The sequence below is a fragment of the Mus musculus genome, chromosome 8 (genome assembly GCF_000001635.26).
Source record: "Mus musculus strain C57BL/6J chromosome 8, GRCm38.p6 C57BL/6J".
Lineage (NCBI taxonomy): Eukaryota > Metazoa > Chordata > Mammalia > Rodentia > Muridae > Mus > Mus musculus.
In genome coordinates, this window is record NC_000074.6 from 97,207,062 (window position 1) to 97,227,660 (window position 20,599).

Consider the following 20,599-nt stretch of genomic DNA (forward strand, 5'->3'; position numbering starts at 1 on the left):
CAAGCAAACAAACAAACAAACAAAGTTTAAAGGCACTTGCTGAAGGTGCAGGTGGAAACAACTTTTTCTTTTTCTATATTTATTTATTTATTCATTTATTTATTTATTTATTTATTTATTTATTTGATACTTTCTTTATTATATTTTAAATTCTATCCTGAAAGTTCCCTATACCCTCCCCCCGCTCTGTTCCCCTACCCACCCACTCCCAATTCTTTGCCCTGTTATTCCCCTGTACTGGGGCATATAAAGTTTGCAAGACCAAGGGGCTTCTCTACCCAATGATGGCCGACTAGTCCATCTTCTGCTACATATGCAGCTAGAGACACGAGCTCTGGGGGTAATGGTTAGTTCATATTGTTGTTCCACCCTTCATCCCTTCATCTCCTTGAGTACTTTCTCTAGCTCCTCCTTTGGGGGCCCTGTGTTCCATCCTATAGATGACTGTGAGCATCCACTTCTATGTTTGCCAGGCATTGGCATAGCCTCACTCAAGACAGCTATATCAGGGTCCTTTCAGCAAAATCTTGCTGGCATGTGCAATAGTGTCTGGGTTTGGTGGCTGATTATGGGATGGATCCCTGGGTGGGGTAGTCTCTGGATGGTCCATCCTTTTGTCTTAGCTCCAAATTTTGTCTCTGTAACTCCTTCCATGGATGTTTTATTCCCTATTATAAGGAGGAATGAAGTATCCACAGTTTGGTCTTCATTCTTTTTTATTTTCTTGTGTTTTTCAAATTGTATCTTGGGTATTCTAAGTTTCTGGGCTAATAGCCACTTATCAGTGAGTGCATATCAAGTGACTTCTTTTGTGATTGGGTTACCTCACTAAGGATGATATCCTCCAGATACATCCATTTGTCCAAGGATTTCATAAATTCATTGTTTTGAATAGCTGAGTAGTACTCCATTGTGCAAATATACCACATTTTCTGTATCCATTCCTCTGTTGAGGGACATCTGGGTTCTTTCCAGCTTCTGGCTATTATAAATAGGGCTGCTGTGAATATAGTGGAACGTGCGTCCTTATTACCAGATGGAATACCTTCTGGGTATATGCCCAGGAGAGGTATTGCTGAATCTAGAGGTAGTACTATGCCCAGTTTTCTGAGGAACTGCCAGACTGGTTTCCAGAGTGGTTGTACCAGTTTGCAATCCCACCAGCAATGGAGGAGTGTTCCTCTTTCTCCACATCCTTGCCAGCATCTGCTATCACCTGAATTTTTGATCCTAGCCATTCTGACTGGTGTGAGGTGGAATCTCAGGATTGTTTGATTTGCATTTCCCTGATGATTAAGGATGTTGAACATTTTTTCAAGTGTTTTTCAGGCCTTCAGTTATTCCTCCCTTGAGAATTCTTTGTTTAGCTCTGTACCCCATTTTTAATGGGCTTATTTGACTTTCTGGAGTCCAGCTTCTTGAGCTCCTTGTATGAATTGGATACTAGTCCCCTATCAGATTTAGGATTGGTGGCCTTTTTGTCTTATTGACAGTGTCTTTTGCCTTGCAGAAACTTTGCAATTTCATGAGGTCCAATTTGTCAATTCTTGATCTTACAGCACAAGCCATTGCTGTTCTGTTTAGTAATTTTCCCCCAGTGCCCATATCTTCGAGTCTTTTCTCTACTTTCTCCTCTATAAATTTATTTGTTACTCAAGAGGATATTGAACAAATTAGAAATGATCATGAGGCATTCAGATCTTAAGAAGATGCAGATCAGCCATATGTGGAAGTGCAGACCTTTATTCCCAGTAGTCAGGATGCAGAGAGATGTAGATAGTCCACCCAGTCCTACATAGATGTTCCAGGACAACTGGAGCTACATAGTCAGACCCAGCATAAAAAAAAAAAAAAAAAAAAAAAACTGAAAACCTGCAAATGATTGTCTAAATTATGTAAAGAAACTGCCCAGGTAGAAAAGACTGCTTGTCGGAATTTGATTCATGTGAATATGGAGAGCATCTAGTCCTGAGATTTGTAGTCAGCAATCTGGGGACCACAGGGATGTAATGTATTATGTCTGACCCCAGTCTAGAGTGCTAAGAATGAAAAGAACTGATACCGTGTTACACTTTGAAGGCTGCCAGGCTTAAGATCTGGGAAAAACCAATGTTTCATTCATGTTCAAAGCAGGAAATTCTGTATTCCCAAATAATTTTTCAGTCTAGAGCAAGACAAACTTACTGCTTATAGCACTGGAATAACTTTTGTTTGAAAGAGACTATTGACTTTATAAATTAAATTTTCATCTAATCAATTTTGGTGTTTCTGGTTTCAACATTAATTAGCAAATTACATTTAAATTGGAACATGTTCACTTAGTATTGTGTGTAAAATATTTATATTTTCATTACACCTTGACCTTCTTTGCTAAATTCATTATTCGTATAATTACTTCCTCAAAAATATATGATAGCCAGTGGATTATAAGCTTAGTGAAAGTAAGGACCATATTTGCCATATTTATTACTCTGCCCCTAGGGCTTAGTCTTAGAAATTTATTAGGGACTCAGAAAATAACCTCACAGTTCTCTAAAATAGTAAATTCAAATGATCAGAGACATTGTTGAACAATCAAATGAGTCTTTGGGGAGAGTCTTCTGGTAGTCAAGGAAACTGAATGTTCTCATTGAATCAGAACATGAAAAGTGTTTCTATGCAAAATTTATAATCAAAAGTCAATACTTAAAGACTCTCTCTCAACATTACCAGAAAGAAACCATGGTCCTTTTGAAGAGGATCTAACAGCTATGGATAACAAAACTATGAACATAGACAAGAATAGAAACACTTTACATAATGAAGCAGAATTATATTGTAACCGCTGTACCTAAGGTGTTTCATTCCTTATTCTTTTCCCCCTTTAAATAGAAATTCATTACTATTTCAGAGAACTGTGAGGTTATTTACCCTTCAAGTCTTTTTTAAGGAATTAAGGAATTTAAAACTTATGAAATAGTGAAGTTTTATATACACGTCTTTCAGATAAACTTGAATCTATTGAAAATTGTCATCTTTTGAATATTATCATGCTGGTGAATTTAAAAGAATAGTTAAATATCTAGGGTGTGTATTTATTGATTGACTCATGACTAATGGACTTTCATATCTCAACTCTGATATATGAGATCCCTGGGAATGTGTTATTAAAAATTCCAATTTACTGGGTAACATTTTTGATACCTAGTGAGTGTATGGTTTCTATGTCTACACATACATGAAGATAAAAGGAAACCAATCAAAACAAAGCAGAACAATAACAAATCTCTATCATGATGTAGTCCATCTCTTCCATGGAGGAAACAGATAAGAGAGAGAGAGAGAGAGAGAATTGCAAATAGTCTTCGTGACTAGTAAAGGAAATATATTAACATGAGATTTTAGTTGTGGAATACAGTCAGTTCCTAGATGGGTCTGCTTCAGTCGAGAGCTGTTATTACTTCTAGAAGAAGAAGGCAAGTAATCTACAGAAAAAAAGTGAGGGTCAAATGCATTACAATTGGTTAAAACGTGACATTTGTGGCATTTGCCTTGCCCAAATATATTTTGCCAAGCTCACCTGCTGCTATTCTTTGAGACTCAGTAGCTTTGTTACAAAGTCAGTTCCAGTTTTCAGGTTAAGAACTGAACTAGCCTAAATCTATAGCTCCATGATAGAGTCCTTAGGTACTCTTTAGCACACCCCCAGGGAATAATTTTAGAAAATATTAAATATACCATTAATTACTAAATGAGATTGTAGTTCCATGTGTATTGTTTTGTAAGTGAAAGATCCAGAAGGAAGCCACCCATTCCAGGAAACTGAGACCTTCTGCAATTCTGGATGACAGGTGATTAGGAAGCTTAGAATATTCCAGATCCAAAGCCTGATTACAATGTACCTCGGGCTTTTTTTATACACCTAAAGTGTCAACCCTTGCCCAATTCATTACCAGACCTAACATCCTGTGACAAAAAAAAGATAAAATCCTTTTAGAACATAGTAATTTTACAAAAAAAAAAAAAAAAAAAAAAACATTGTTTCCACAAACCAAAATTCTAAGTGTATTCAGATAGCCTCTGAAACCTGTAGCTGAGAATCTTCTGATGTGTTCTAATTTCATAGTTATCTTTGCAAGTATTTGAAAAGTGTTGAGATCTATAACTTTCTTTATTCTTTTACTACAGAAACGTCATGAAACTGATTCAACATTGGAACAGGGAATTAGTGGCACATATCACTCATATTTGGCTCCAAAATAAATAATTTATCTCCTTTGAGGTGAAAATTGTATTCTGAATAGACAGCTTCAAACTAGCAATGGTGAGGGTTTGTTTTTTAAATCTATTTTTTAAATAACATTTTGTGATCTTATACAAAAGCACTGTATCTACATCATTCTTGACAATCCATTACCCTCCAACACCTTCAGTGTTCCGTTGCCTCCAAAATTTACAATCTCTTTTTTAATTATTATTTTCACACACATTCCATACACACACATATATATATGTATATGTATGCATAAATACATACATACATATACATGTTTAGCTTTGCTCTTTTGTATTTATTTTTAGGGCTAACCACTTAAGACTGGACCACCTATGTAGAAACTCATCCCAGAGAAAACCAATTTTTTTCAGCAACCATTGACCATTTGTAACTCTCTCTCTCTCTCCCTCCCCCCCCCCTCTCTCTCTCTCTCTCTCTCTCTCTCTCTCTCTCTCTCTCTCTCATACAGTTTCATGGAATTTCTCCCACCCACAATAGCATGACAACCATTGTTGTTATTATGCCAGTCTTATTCAGGAAAGCATATTGTTGACATTTCATGGATGCATGTTATGTCTAGAGGACACAATATAGCAGCAGATATCCAGGTCCTCTGCTTCTAATCGTCTCCCCATCCTCGTACCTTGATGTACACTAAGCCTTAGGTGTAGGGATTCCATTGCAGATGTATAAGCTGCGGTTGGAGACCACATGATCAATTATTTCCTGCATTTTGATGAGTTGTGGGTATCTATGATAGTCTTCATTTATTGCAAAACCAAGCTTTGTTGATGAAAGGAAAAGCTACAATTTCTTGTGGATATCAGGATGTGCATATAGAATACACTTAGAAATGACATTTGTTTAGGAAAATGGCAGCAGGAGATTCTCCTTTAATATCTATGACTTTCACACCCATGGGTAGCTGTCTAGGTATGTAGTACCAGGCATGTATTCCTTCCTATTGAGTGGAACATAAGTCTAACTAGGCAACTATTGGCTACTCCCAAAATAATAGTGCCACTATTGTACCATTTGGGAGCTCTTGCTGAGCTGGTCATTGTTGTGATTTATAAACTTCACAGTTACATAGGACTACTGAGTGCTCCTCTCCTCTGGCTGCTATGTAGCATTTTCCAATAACATGAAAGTCAGTCCTTAGGCAAGATGTTTCTAAGTTCATTACAGCTCAGTTCTTCTAGATCTGTGTCTGAACTGTGTGATATCTTCAGTAACAGGGTCAATATTGGGAGTAGCACATACTATTTTGAGTGATACGTATCCCCTAAACCACCATCTCAAGGGGAGGTTTCTCATACCTGCCATGGATATTTTTGTTACTCAGTACATGGCTCTTGATAGAGAGCACCTTCACCCAATGAGAAATAACTCCATTTAAAAACACATGTATTTTTGATCTTAGCCATTCTGACTGGCATGAGATGGAATCTCAGGGTTGTTTTGATTTGCATTTCTCTGATGATTAAGGATGCTGAAAATTTTTTCAGGTGCTTCTCAGCCATTCGGTATTCCTCAGGTGAGAATTTTTTGTTTAGCTCTGAGCCCCATTTTTAATGGGATTATTTGATTTTCTGGAGTGCACCTTCTTGAGTTCTTTATATATATTGGATATTAGTCCCCTATCTGATTTAGGATAGGTAAAGATCCTTCCCAATCTGTTGGTGGCCTTTTTGTCTTATTGATGGTGTCTTTTGCATTGCAGAAGCTTTGCAGTTTCATGAGGTCCTATTTGTCAATTCTCGATCTTATAGCACAAGCCATTGCTGTTCTATTCAGGAATTTTTCCCCTGCCCATATCTTCGAGGCTTTTCCCCACTTTCTCCTCTATAAGTTTCACTGTCTCTGGTTTTCTTTGGAGTTCCTTGATCCACTTAGTTTTGACTTTAGTACAAGGAGATAGGAATGGATCGATTCACATTCTTCTACATGATAACAACCAGTTGTGCCAGGACCATTTGTCTTTCTTCCACTGGATGGTTTTAGCTCCCTTGTCGAAGATCAAGTGACCATAGGTGTGTGGGTTCATTTCTGGGTTTTCAATTCTATTCCATTGGTCTACTTGTCTGTCACTATACCAGTACCATGCAGTTTTTTATCACAATTGCTCTGTAGTAAAGCTTTAGGTCAGGCATGGTGATTCCACCAGAGGTTCTTTTATCTTTGAGAAGAGTTTTTGCTATCCTAGGTTTTTTGTTATTCCAGATGAATTTGCAGATTGCTCTTTCTAATTCGTTGAAGAATTGAGTTGGAATTTTGATGGGGATTGCATTGAATCTGTAGATTGCTTTTGGCAAGATAGTCATTTTTACAATGTTGATCCTGCCAATCCATGAGCATGGGAGATCTTTCCATCTTCTGAGATCTTCTTTAATTTCTTTCTTCAGAGACTTGAAGTTCTTATCATACAGATCTTTCACTTCCTTAGTTAGAGTCACACCAAGATATTTTATATTATTTGTGACTATTGAGAAGGGTGTTGGGATAGCATTGGAAATGTAATTGAGGAAAATAGGTAATAAAAAATATAAAAAGATACATGTATTACTTACACACACACATATGTGTGTGTGTGTGTGTGTGTATATATATATATATATATATATATATATATATATGAGACACATACTTACCTATGATATGTGTGTGTATCACTTAAGTAAGCTAGTAAAAGAACATATTTTCCCATTGCTTTTTCAAATATACTTGGTGTATTTATCTCTTTTCTCCCCTTTCCTTTTTATGACCCTTCCTTCCCACTGCAATTAACGTCCTCTCCCATTTTCTCCATTCTCCCCTTTTTGGAGACTGTGTTTTAGTATCCTGTTCCTTATTGTTCTTTCTTCTTCCCCACCATAGCCTCCCTCTAACTTCCTGGCTTCTTTGGCAACTTTAGGTTATATATTCTTATCTAAATATAAAAGAGAGCATGCAGCCTTTGGCTTTCTTGGACTTACTTTATTTTGATTCAGTGCAAGGTATTAAAAACCCAATGCAAGCTACCATAGACCTTTGAACTCACATGAAAGTTAAAATATATAAAGAAGATTTTTTGTGTTTTGTTTTTGTCTTTTCACTGAGATTTCCTGCTTTAGCCCCAGGCAGGATACCTACTGGAAGTCTCCTGTACTTTGCATACATGGAGTAGGTTACCAGGAACTTTTCAGTGCTCATTTTAGCATAACCCCTGGGTACTTCCTGTCTTTTCCTTGCCAATGCAAAACATTTTTGATGAGTTAATTATCATTTCCAAGTCATGAATATCTTGGTCCAATAAATGATATTGGGTAAATTGAATCACTGTGATTATCATCTACATTTGTCTAATTAGTAATTAATATGTTTAAAATTCAAATAAGATGAAAATGGTCAAAGAGAGTAGAGATATCCTCATCTACTCTAATGATATTTTGTATTACCTTATGACTACATAATCTGCCAACTCAGTAACAGGGCAGCTTGCTAAAGCAGTTTTTTTTATTTTAAATTTAAAACTCATGAGGAACTGTTAGGGGCTCATTCCCTGAATACAATGGACGCACTACTTGCTGAGAGAAAAGAAAAACAACAACAACAACAACAAAACAACAACAAACAAAACAAACCAAAACAAAACAAATAAACAAAAAACAACAACTCAAGTAGAAGATGAGAGTGAGGCAAGATAAAGAAAGTTTTTAGTTGTGGAGGTCAGAGGATCTTGGAGATAACTCTAAAGCAATGAGGGTACCTCCTCCTGCTCCTCCTCCTGCTCCTGCTCCTCCTGCTCCTCCTGCTCCTCCTGCTCCTCCTGCTCCTCCTCCTGCTCCTGCTCCTCCTCCTGCTCCTCCTGCTCCTCCTCCTGCTCCTCCTCCTGCTCCTCCTGCTCCTGCTCCTCCTGCTCCTGCTCCTCCTGCTCCTGCTCCTCCTGCTCCTCCTGCTCCTCCTGCTCCTCCTGCTCCTACTCCTGCTCCTGCTCCTACTGCTGCTGCTCCTCCTGCTCCTGCTCCTCCTGCTCCTGCTCCTCCTGCTCCTCCTCCTCCTCCTCCTGCTCCTGCTCCTCCTGCTCCTCCTGCTCCTCCTGCTCCTCCTGCTCCTCCTGCTCCTGCTCCTCCTGCTCCTCCTGCTCCTCCTGCTCCTCCTGCTCCTCCTTCTGCTCCTCCTGCTCCTGCTCCTCCTCCTCCTCCTTCTCCTCCTTCTCCTCTTCCTCACCCTTCTCTGTCCACTCCTCTTCTCCTTCCTCTTCTTATCCCTCCCTTTCTTTCCCCTTCCCATTCCTGTTCTTGTTCTCCTTCTTTTGCCTTCTTTCTCCTTCTGCCTTCTTTTTTATTGAAGACTCTTGCATAGCATATCAGAAGTCAAAGTCATTATATATGGAGATGCCACATTCTTGACATGCTTAGTCTGAGATCATTCTCTTTATGCATCACATGTCCAATAAGGCTGAGCAGCACTCCTCCTGGGCAGGGAATTAGCATTATAATGGGACAATAAGCAAAAATACTCTCTCTAGGTAACCTTGAAGAATGTCCAGACAGTTTTGAGGGTTAGGCTCCTCTTCTCTCTCTGAGGCCAAACCAGGCAGTCCTCTGCTATATATGTGTCAGAGGGCCTCAGACCAGTTTGTGTATGGTGCTTGGTTGGTGGCTCAATGTCTGAGAGATTTCAGGGTTCTGAGTCAGTTGAGACTGTTGGTCTTGCTATGGGGTGGCCCTCCTCCTCAGCTTCTTCCAACATTTCTCTACTTCAACCACAGGGCTCCCTGACTTCAGTTGGGTGTAAGTATCTGTCTCAGTCAGCTACTTGTTGGGTCTCTTGGAGAACAGCTGTGCTAGGCTCCTATCTGTAAGTACACCATAGCATCAGTAATAGTCTTAGAGCCTCCCCTTGAGATGGATCTCAAGTTGGGCCAGTCACTGGACCTCCTTTCCCTCAGTCTCTTCTTCATTTTTTTCCTTGTAGTCCCATTGTCAGTTTATGATGGAACATTTATCCTAGAGCTTAAACTGAAGACCAGTTCATGATGACAGTAGATTGAGCAAATGAGACATGTAGAGCTTAGAGAGATGGTGCACCTGAATGGAAATCCCATTCTTGATAAGTCTCAAAAGTTGTAATCTCATCTGTAGTGGAGATGGCATTGCTCACTGGTAAGAGGAGCTACAACTCCAAAAGAGAAATGTGATATGAAAACACAAGGGGGTATTCAACAAAGGATTTTGAGAAGCTTCTTGTGTTTGTAGAGTTCTATGTGACAGTAGTTTTACTTTTACTCCAGGTAAATGATGAATTATGTAACATTCCTATCCCTTGAAAAAGAAGACAGTAAATAAAAAGTCTTTCTGTTCAGTTTGAGGAAAAAAAAGAAAAACAACAACCAATTATATTCATAACTACTAAAACTGTTTCAAATTCTATATGATCTTTTCAAAACATTGCTTCACAGTTGTACAATTTTTCCCAAAGCCTGAAGGGGAGACACCAGGAGCACCCTTGAGTCTTTTTACTGAGCTTATATCAGAGCACAGACCAGAACTCAGACAGCTCAAATACAGATAAAATGTTTCAAGGCCCTTCTTAAAGTCTGTCCTTTTTAGAACTCTCTTCACAGTCTGTTGTATTGAACAGGATAAGAGCAGAAAACTCTCCAGCATAAAGAGTAAACCCTAAGATTTCAGAAACATTCAAGATTATCGTTAGGGCATTTCCTAAGCCTCCAAAAGAAATACATAAACTAGAGCACAAGAATATTCTATATTTGTAGCTTTGGTGAAAAGACAGGCTGATGAAGACATATGACGGCACATTTTCAGCTCAAATCCAGGAGGTGTTTTGACATTTCCCTTTTTGCTATAATATAATGCGCTTTCCTAATCAGAGTGGAATCCTCTCAGCATGAAGTCATTTATCACAAGACTAAATGTGTGAGCTGGCTTGATTCACTCTGCTCCTCAGCCTGGAACTTTTGGTGGATGCTGAAATGAATAATTATAATAGAGATTTGTGTCTAAAATTCTGATCACAATCCCTCTATCCAATTCCATTTTCAGGTTACTGACACATATTCCATGAATTTCTACTATCAACCAAAAGAACTTATGCGGTTTAGACAGTGGCTTTTTGTTGTATTTTTTAGTGAAATTTAAGATGAACTGAAATAAAAATAATACATTGGTTAATATTAATAGTGTTCAGTTTGAGTCACTATATGTGAGATATCCCACAAAATGTTTTATACAACTGTCACTAGTACCCTGCCAATAGTTACATTTACTCTCAGTTTTAATGGTGAAAAAAACTAAATAACTACAGTCAGAATCCAAATCATCGCCTATGAAGGGTATATGTTAAAAGGAAAAATAAACTCTACAGGTTTTCTGTAGATTGAAAAACTTAGGAAAATAAGAAATGAAAAACAAAACAGAAACATTTCATATAGAAAGAAGAGATTTTCACTCTCATGAAAACTGAATAAATATGTTCCCCTATTTCTTTGCTAGAAACAGCAGGAAATCCTGTGTTGCACTTATAGCAAGACTCAATTTTAAAACTAAGGAGATATACAGATTAAAAACTCCATGTATCAAGGGGTACCTTGGAATTGTGTTCCTTAGCTTGTCTTTTAGCATTGTAAATCCTAGGCTTGGAGTTGAAAATGGCAAGAAAATGACAAGGATCTCTCTACAGCCACAGTACTCCAATGACATAGATTAATAAAACAGAAATCATTTAAGCATTAACTGTTCTATTTAGCTAAATAAATGACAAATGTCTGTATAGCCCCATCTCTATCCTGGCTAGTGTAGACTGTGATGGTTTGTCTACTTGACAATCTAGAATCATTTGGGAAAGAAGTTTTAATGAGGGATTCTCTAGCTTAGGTGGGCCTTTGGGAGTATCTATGGGGGTTTGTCTGGACTTGGTTATAGTGGGAAAAATCCCTCCACTCTGGATGCCATCATTCTCTAGGTAGGGCTTTCAGAAATATGTAGTGGAGAAAATAAGGTAGACATAGAATAAATGTATTAATTCAGCATTAATTTGTTGCTTTCTGCTCTTGACTGTGAATGCCATATAGACAGTTCACTATAGCTCCTGGTGCTGATTCTCCTGCCATCATGAACTGTAACATGAGACTGTGAAACAAATAAGAACTACTTCACCCCACTGATGGGATCAAGCATGGCAACATAATACAATATAAAAGATGGTAATATCAAAAGCTCAATTTCCATTCCTATTACAGTTGAGAGTTTCCATTTCTGTGAAAACAACTGAAGGACCTTACATTTTATCTTTGATTTTTTTTTCTTATCATATTCAGATGGTGCTGCAGGAGAACTAAGGATTACACTGGAAATTCTACATATCTCAGAAGCAACAGCAACATTCCTTGGACCTTGATATGAATAGAGAAATGTGAAGATGTACCACTCTCATCTCCCAAGAAATATATCGATGCATAACAACAAGTGATGGCCCACAGCTTTAACTCTCATTCAGCAGCAATAAGGAGATAGCATCCTTGGACATAAGTAAAAGTCAAATGGGGATCCAGGATGTTTACATGCACGTGGCAAGAACAAAGTGCCATAACTTCCTTTCCATATCAGAGTGGAGCCAATGGAAGGCAGCTAAAATAGAAATTTAACATCTAGAGTCTCATGTCATAATCAGAGTCGATCTACTTGCATTTCAAAAGCCATGCAATACCTTAAACTAAATTGAAGAAAGCACCCATTAACAGATTCAAACATGGAAATAATAAAGGTAATAAGATTGTATAAAAAAAAAAAGAAAACTTGAAAGAACTCCATAACAAGTGATCACACTTGCAACTAATAACAAGTAGACACTCATTGACAGAAATGCACATTTTAAATAGAGTATGTATAAATGAAAAACAAATGGAAAGTTGTTACACCACAAATAAAATATTCAGGGGAAAAACCTTTATGTGGAAGAAACAAATGGTTAAGAAATTAGTGAACTTGAATGAACAGAAATGACTCCACATGAATAAGAAAAACCACCTTAAGCAAACAGCTTCATACATGCTAATGTATCTCAATATAGACATAAGGCTAGAATTTAATGAATTAAAGAACATCCTGAGATACTTTCAAGATCCTGTCTCTAAGTCAATAAATAATAAACTAAAATACATAATAAGTATAACATATGTATTGTATAATAATTATAAAGCAGTTTAGTTTTCCTGTCATCAGAAATTCAGAAGAAGGAAAGAAGAAGTAACTGAAACAATAGTTGAAAAAATGATGACAATGAACATCACCGATTTGGTAAAATTATAAACCAACAGTAAACAGACTCAAAGAGGGACCTAGCAATTACAATCCTGAAAACATCAACTCTATGACACATTATCACCAACATTCTGAAAGGTATAGATAGAGGAAAATTTCTTAAATATAAGAAGAAGAAAATAGCATCTTATAGGATAAAAATAACACAAATGAGTATAAAAGGTAATATAAATCATAAGACAGCAACATATTATTCCATATAAAACTATTATTATGGAATTCCACAGGAAAAATAGCTACAAAGGTAGACATTCTCAGATGAGGGAAACTAAGAGAATATATCATCAGCAGACCCAGCCCAAATGTTTAAAATATATACATATATGATACAGTATTTCAAAAAGAAATTTGAAAAATCAGAAAAAAGAAAAAGCATTGAGAAAAGAAAAATTACCCATAAAAATAAAAAATGATATTTTTGTCCTCTGAACTTGTTTCTTCTTTCTTCTTCCTTCCTTCCTTCCTTCCTTCCTTCCTTCCCTTCCCTTCCCTTCTCCTCCTCCTCCTCCTCCTCCTCCTCCTCCTCCTCCTCCTCCTCCTCCTTCTCCTCCTTCTTCTTCTTCTTCTTCTTCTTCCTTTTTTTAGTTTTTCGAGATAGGGTTTCTCTGTGTATCGCTGGCTGTCCTGGAACTCACTCTTTAGACCAGGCTGGCCTCAAACTCAAAAATCCTCCTGCCTCTTGTCCTCTGAATTTCTTATGTTGACCTTTAAAAGAAACTACCATACTATCTGATGTGCTTCCCAATACTTACATGGAGAATATCTTTATATATATCATGAAAAATAATAGTTTTATACTCAGCAGGCAAAATGATGACTTAAATAGATTAAGATGATTTGGGAGTTTGTAATATAATATCTACAGCAATCTAGATGTTGTACAAAGGGGAAGACTTGAAATCACAGACTTCAAAAGTCATTGAAGCAATTAACAGGTTGGCAAAGAACTGAAAAACATCATCAACAACAACAAACAAACAAACAAAAAACCCTAAATGACTAGGGATGCTTCCAATGAAGCACAAAGTTTAGCTTAAGCTCTTTGCTACAAGTGACCACATAGAAAGCAAAGAGTTAAGGTAATCCAGTTAGAAAAGAGATTAGCAAATGGATGGAATTCTAAAACAAGACACATTACAGCCTTATGTGATTTCATAAGATATTGAATCAAAAGTGGTACAAGGTCAATAAGTTAACATGAATCAAGTGAAGGGAGATATGTCCATTCCAATATGTCATAAAAAAGATTATCTTTACAGAACAGAAAAACACTAGACTGAGTAGTGATATATATCATTGTTGATAAACTGATCAGTTATTGTAACAGACGTAGTTATCTTTGATTTCAATGAACCAAGAACACAGTAGTAAAATTTGTGAAGTTAAAACTGATCAAATTGAGAAGAGAAATGGAAAAACCATACAGTTCTACTTGGGCACCTTAACATTTTTCTGTAATTAGTTGATGAGTAGAAAAAAAATCAGCAAGCATAATATTTAATACTACGATAGTGTCTGGTTTATAGACATGGACCTCTTTATTTAACAAGACTGAATATGTATTATCTTCCAGTTTGTACATCAGAGATACCAATACTGACAGTATGATAAAAAAACAAGCTTGGTAACAGAAAATTCTTCAAGAAATTAAAAATACTTACAATCAAATAGAATAGAATTAATAACATCAAATACAATAAACTTGGAAATCACTTACAGAAATGTAACAGAGAAATCTTCAAACATTTGGAAAAGAAACAACAGTCTTTGAATAGTTCATGGTTCAAAGAGGAAGTTTCAGGGCAATATAACACCATCAAACTGAGTGAAAATGAAATACAATAAATCAATATTTATGGGATACAGCTAAAACATTGCTGTCGGGAAATTTTATCATAGTAAATATATGCAAACAAAAGAAGAGGTTTAAATGAATAATCAAAGCTCTGTCAAGAGGAATGTAGGAAAAACAACAAAATAACACAAGTTTTGCAACTTTGGTTCCAGAAAATGTCTTCTCTATTCATCCCACTAAGTTAATATTACTCTGATTTTTTTTTTTTTTTTGGTTTGTATAAACACAAAATACAAAACTGATTAGGGAGAGGAAGAAAAACATTAACCTGAGAGCAATAGCAGAATGTGTATAAATGTAGGAGTTTCTCTTAGGTTTCTCAAAAAAAAAAGAATTCAGATAGAGGGAGTGGGAGAGAGAATGAGAGGGAGAGAGAGGAGGAGAGGGAGAGGGAGAGACAGAGACAGAGACATAGACAGAGAAAGAAAATTTGCAATAGATATTAATTAAAATGATTTCAAGCATCATTTTATGATTTGCCATCTTCAAACTAGCTGGATAGGAAAGTCAGTAGTATAGTTCAACCTGAGTTTGCAGCTCAGATCCTAAAATACCACTGAGAACAGAAGAAAAGCAATGTTCTATCACCAAGAGATTTCTGGTGGCAGTGAGAATAATGACTGTTTTTTTTAATTGGGTATTTATTTCATTTACATTTCCAATGCTATCCTAAAAGTCTCCCACAAGCTCCCCCACACGCTCCCCACCCACCCACTCCCACTTCTTGGCCCTGTCGTTCCCCTGTACTGAGGCATATAAAGTTTAATGAATTTTTTCTATTGCTTTTTTTTCCTGTTGAAACCTACAACAGAGTAGATGATGTTCACAAACAGTGGAGATGACTCTTTTTCTTAGTTTAGTAAGTCTATAGCTAAAGTCATCTGAAAATATTCTCACAGGTGCACATAAAATGTTTGTCTCACTGAGCACCCCTTAGCCCAAACAAATAAATCAACTTATGAGTGTGTGTGTGTGTGTGTAAAATATTTCCAAAAATCATTAACCTAATTTTAAATAAGACTAAAAGAATTGCACAGAACATTTTGGCAGAGCATGTACTAAAATGGGTACAATGTAGAGAAGATTAGCATGGTCTTAAACAGGGAGGACACACAAATACATGATGTTTCCATACTTTTTTACAGATAAATAAATGGAATTGCAAAAAATCTTATTAGATGAGGTAACCCATACCCAGAAAGAAAGGCCACATGTTCGCCCATCACAGGCTCCTAACATCTTCAAACGGAAGCACATATCTAGGAGTAAATGTAGAAAATAGAACAGTAAAAACAGACAGTTGCCAAGAGAGAGGCAAGGGAGAACAACCGAAAAGATACTAACAGGATACAAGTACTCTGGTTATTTCACATTAAAATGGAAAAAAGGAGCTCTAATTAAGGAGGGGAGATGGATTAAATAGAGAAGTGAACATGGCAAAATAACACTAAGGATGTCTGAACAACATTATATTATTATTATTATTATATAATAATTATATTATTAACTACCTAAAAGTAAAAACATAACAACACACACACATCATCATCATCATCTTGACTATGTGTCTTCTAAATGTCAAAGACTACCTAACAGAAGTACCAGACAGGAGAAACCCTCTGTTGGGTTGTTGGGTATGGTGGTCCAATAGACCCCCCAACACATTACAGTCCGTTCCTATTACCCTTGGTTTCCCTGATCCTACCCCCAGAGGTAGAAGGTAACTACCTATTGGTGAAGACACCATCACTTCAAGTCTAGAAACTAGATGCCCCTCAGCTAGAACTGACCTGAATGGCTTCTTCTGAAGACTAGGTTCATGGTACCAGAAGGTGTCATGTAAGCTTCCAAAGTCAGTGAACAACCTACTCATCTATGCCACCTATGAGACACAAATATAACAATCATGCCACAATAACCCTAAAGTGTCAATAACGGCGAACATACTTTGGCAGTAATGAACAGCTCTCTAATCAGACTTAAGACCCACTCAATGAAAAAAGTTATGTCTGTTATTAGAAAACAAACTACACATGACTAGTGAAGTCATGAGTCTTTGTGGAGACTAAACAACTACCATTTTACTATACTAATATAACCCCTAATACAATCTGAATAGTTGTGCTTACACCAGCAGACAAGTAGAGTCCTCATCCTTCAGTAGGAAAACTGCTCTTTGCAACATATGGAAACAAAAACAGAAAAACCACAAACTATTCAAAATGTAGAGTGCTTGCAAAAATTCTGGAAAGCAGCAAAATTATTAAATACAAACACAAACCAAAGGAGAACACATCAGCTACACCGTGATTTATTTGATAATTTTAACATTTTTAGTCACATAATAACTAAAACGAGGATCCTTCATGATGTCATTTTAACTAATATAATAATTAAAAATGAATGAAATAAGTTCCTTTACACATAGATACTAGAAATGTACATACGAGCTGGACGGTGGTGGCACATGCCTTTAATCCCAGCACTTGGAAGGCAGAGGCAGGCAGATTTCTGAATTCGAGGCCAGCAGGCTCTACAAAGTGAGATCCAGGACAGCCAGGGCTATACAGAGAAACCCTGTCTCAAAAAAAAAAAAACAAAAACACAAAACAAAAACAAAAAAGAGAAATGTACATATGATCATAACATATATTGGAATGTATAATGTTATCCATATGTATTATGAGTTAATAAATGCAAAAGTATTGGTAATAATAAAACCATGTTCTGTATTAATATTTAAAACTTTTTTATCTGTCACTATTGTTTCAAAGAGAAAAATATGAAGAACATCAATGTACATATGACAATGCTTTTAAGAGATAGTATACATGGTTCATAACTAAGATGCCTAGGCTAACTATTCTAATATACCTAATTAATACACAATTAGTGGTTTTTCAAATAAAATTTATTTATTGTCCAGAAATTTATTGTCCAGAAGATGATGATTATTGGATGAAATTCATATTATTGTATTCACATTCATATCCCCATTATAAGAGGTTATCCAACTATACTTGTAATTTTTAAAATTTTTTATTGAAATTTTTCTCCTAAAATTGATACTGAATATGTTTTCCCCTTCAAATTTTTCCAAGATTTAGCCCACATTCATGTTCTTTGTCTCTATTTTTTCAAAACAAACAAAAATTCAGAAACAAATAAATTCAAAAAGCACAATAACATAAAAATTAAAACAGAACAAACAAAAGACCAGTAAGATAAAAAAAATGCCAAAATAAAGCAAAATGAAATAAAAAGTCTACAAATATACAAATTGTTAACTCCTGTTGGGCACAGAACCTGAAGTGTGGTTCACATTGCCGTTGAATCTACATTGAGAAAAATAATTTTCCCTTGCCAGTGTCAACTGTAGACAGTTCTTAATGGTAAAATGTCTTGTGCACTTCCCCCTTTGAGTGCGGGACCAGATTGGCTTGAAGCTATGTATGTCTTGTGTATGCTGCTATATCTTCTGTGAGTAACTGTGTACATCAGTTCTGTTTTATCAGGAAGACACTGTTTCCTTGGAATCATCTATTACCTCAAGCTATAATAATAATGTCCACTTTTTCTTCTGTGTGCGTCCCTGAGCCTTGTTGGAAAGGCTATGAAGAACACATCCATTTTAGTACTGAGTTATCCAAAGTCTCTCATGACTTACCTGCATTACCTGGTTGTGAGTCTCTGCATTAAGTTACATCTCCTGCAAGAATTTGTTTCTCTGATATGGGTTAAACAAGGCATTGGCCTATGACCTATAGCAATATAACAATTGGAGCCATCACAGTGCTATATTTCTTTAACAGAATGATAGCATGTTTTCCCATAAGACCTGTGAAATATATAGTCTGAGGGTCCTGTCAACCTTAGCAATGTAAGATGTGGGTTTCATCTCATTGACTGGACCTTAAATCACTATTAATAACATTGGTGCCACTACTGAACAAATATATCTTGTAGGATTGTCACTGTTATGTGTCACAGGGTTTGTAGCTGGGAGATACTGATAACTACCTTTCTCCTCTGGTGGCATGCACAGTACCTACCATCACTATTAACACTAGTCATTAGAAGTGAAGCTTCTAGTTAGCCACCAGCTCCTTTTTTTTTTTTTTTTTTTTTTTTTTTTTTTTTTATGTGATGACGTATGTGCTATCATCTTCAGGAGGTCCTTGTTATCAGGTTGTAGAAAACAAATTATAGCCTTGACAGATAGCCTGTGAGTTTGAGGTGTTTTCAAACTGCCACTTTGGCCAACTGCTCAACATGTAACTTAATCCTGGAACTAGCGATTTTTCTTGGTAACATATTATGTCTAATTGAGGCATTGTCTCCCATATTACTTGGTTCCATTTAAATTCCTTTCCTATATGTGTATATTTTAGGAAGCTTTTACAGTAGTTAAGTTTCCATATGGTTTTTAATTGGTTGTTAGGGTCACTCCCTGTATTTCTTTCTTTACCCTTCTTTACAGTCATCCCTATTTAATCTCCCTATTATAGTTTATACTGCCTCTTTATTTCTCTTTCCTTGAGAGATCCTTTCCTCCTATGTTTTTAACCAATGGATAACCTTTGTGGTTATTTAGATTGTAGCAATACATTAGAAGCTTAAAGTTTAAATCCACAAATATGAAAAACATACAGAACTTGTCCATTTTTGGTCTATTTACCTCACTTAGGGTGGTTTTATTTCCAGTCCCACTTATTTAGATGCAGATTGCATAATGTCTGTTTAATAACAGTTGAATATCTATCCATCAGTTGATGGACATCTAGGTTGTTTCCAAATTCTGACTATTCTTAGCAGAGCAGCAGTGAACATGAATGAACAAGCATTCCTGTGGTAGATTATATAGTCCTGTAGGTATGTACCCAAGATTTGTATATATGAACTTTAAAGTATACTTATTCTCAGATTCCCAAGGAAGCACCACACTGATTTCCATGGTGGCTGTCCAAAGTTGCAGCCTCAACATGATGTGCTCAACAGGATGAGTTCTCCCTTGTATTGATCACATTGGTCAGTCTGACTATGATAAGATGAAATCTCAAAATAGTTTTAATTTGTATTTTTCTGATGGCTAAGGAGGCTGCATTCTCTAAGTGTTCCTTGGGCATTTGTGTTTCATCTTTTGAAAACTCTCTGTTTTGTACTGTACAACGTTTTTTGAACTGTGTTGCTTGTTTTAAATTGGGTTTCCTTGATTATCAGTTCTTTTTAGGGGTTTGTGCTAGGTAGTAACCATTTATCAGTTATATAATTGGTGAATATCTTTTTTTCCCATTTGTAGGCTGTCATTTTGCTTAAATTATGGTGTTCTTTGCCTTGTATGACAAAGGACATACATGAACCTCTGCTTTATGAGGTCCCATTTAGTAGCTGTTCTTTCTACCTGGGCTACCTGTGTCCTGTTCAGAAAGTTTTTTTTTTTTCCTATGACAATGAGTTCAAAACCATTACTGACTTTCTCTCCTTCCAGATCTAGGATATTTGGTCCAATTATGTCAAGATGATAAAGATGGATCTACTTGCATTCTTGTACATGTAGCCATCGAAGTTGATCACAACCATTTTATTGAAGAAGGTATTTTTTTCCCAGGGTGTTTTTGGATTATTTGTCAAAAATTGGGTGTTGTGTGTGGGTTCATTTCTGGGTCTTCAATTCTATTCCATTAATCTTCCTGCCTGTCTCTGTACTAATACCATACAATGCTCTGTAATACAGCTTGAGGTCAGGCATGGTGATTCCCCCAGAAGTTCTTATATTGTTAAGAATAGTTTTCACATTCTACAGATTCAATGCAATCCCCATCAAAATTTCAACTCTACTCTTCATAGAGTTAGAAAAAGCAATTTGCAAATTCATTTGGAATAACAAAAAAACCCAGGATAGAGAAAACTATTGGATACAGAAAATGTGGTACATTTACACAATGCAATACTACTCAGCTATGAAAAACAATGACTTAGTGAAATTTGCAGGCAAAGGGATAGAACTTGAAAATATCCTGAGTGAGGTGGTGGGGCTGGCCACTTAGACCATGTTACTCCTTTCCTCCCATGAGTCTTCAGTTCCATCTCTCTTCATAATGCTCAAGATGTTCCACCTTTCTCTCTGTCCCCTCTGACAATGACATACATGCACATTGAGGTAGC

The 20,599-nt window shown here is 36.5% G+C and overlaps 1 non-coding gene across 1 annotated transcript; it reads left to right on the forward strand.

Moving 5' to 3' along the window:
* The first annotated feature begins 15,472 nt into the window (after positions 1–15,472).
* Positions 15,473–15,574, forward strand: Gm25160. The gene has a single exon (XR_003947666.1). It is a non-coding gene; the product is annotated as a U6 spliceosomal RNA (small nuclear RNA).
* Positions 15,575–20,599: the final 5,025 nt, after the last annotated feature.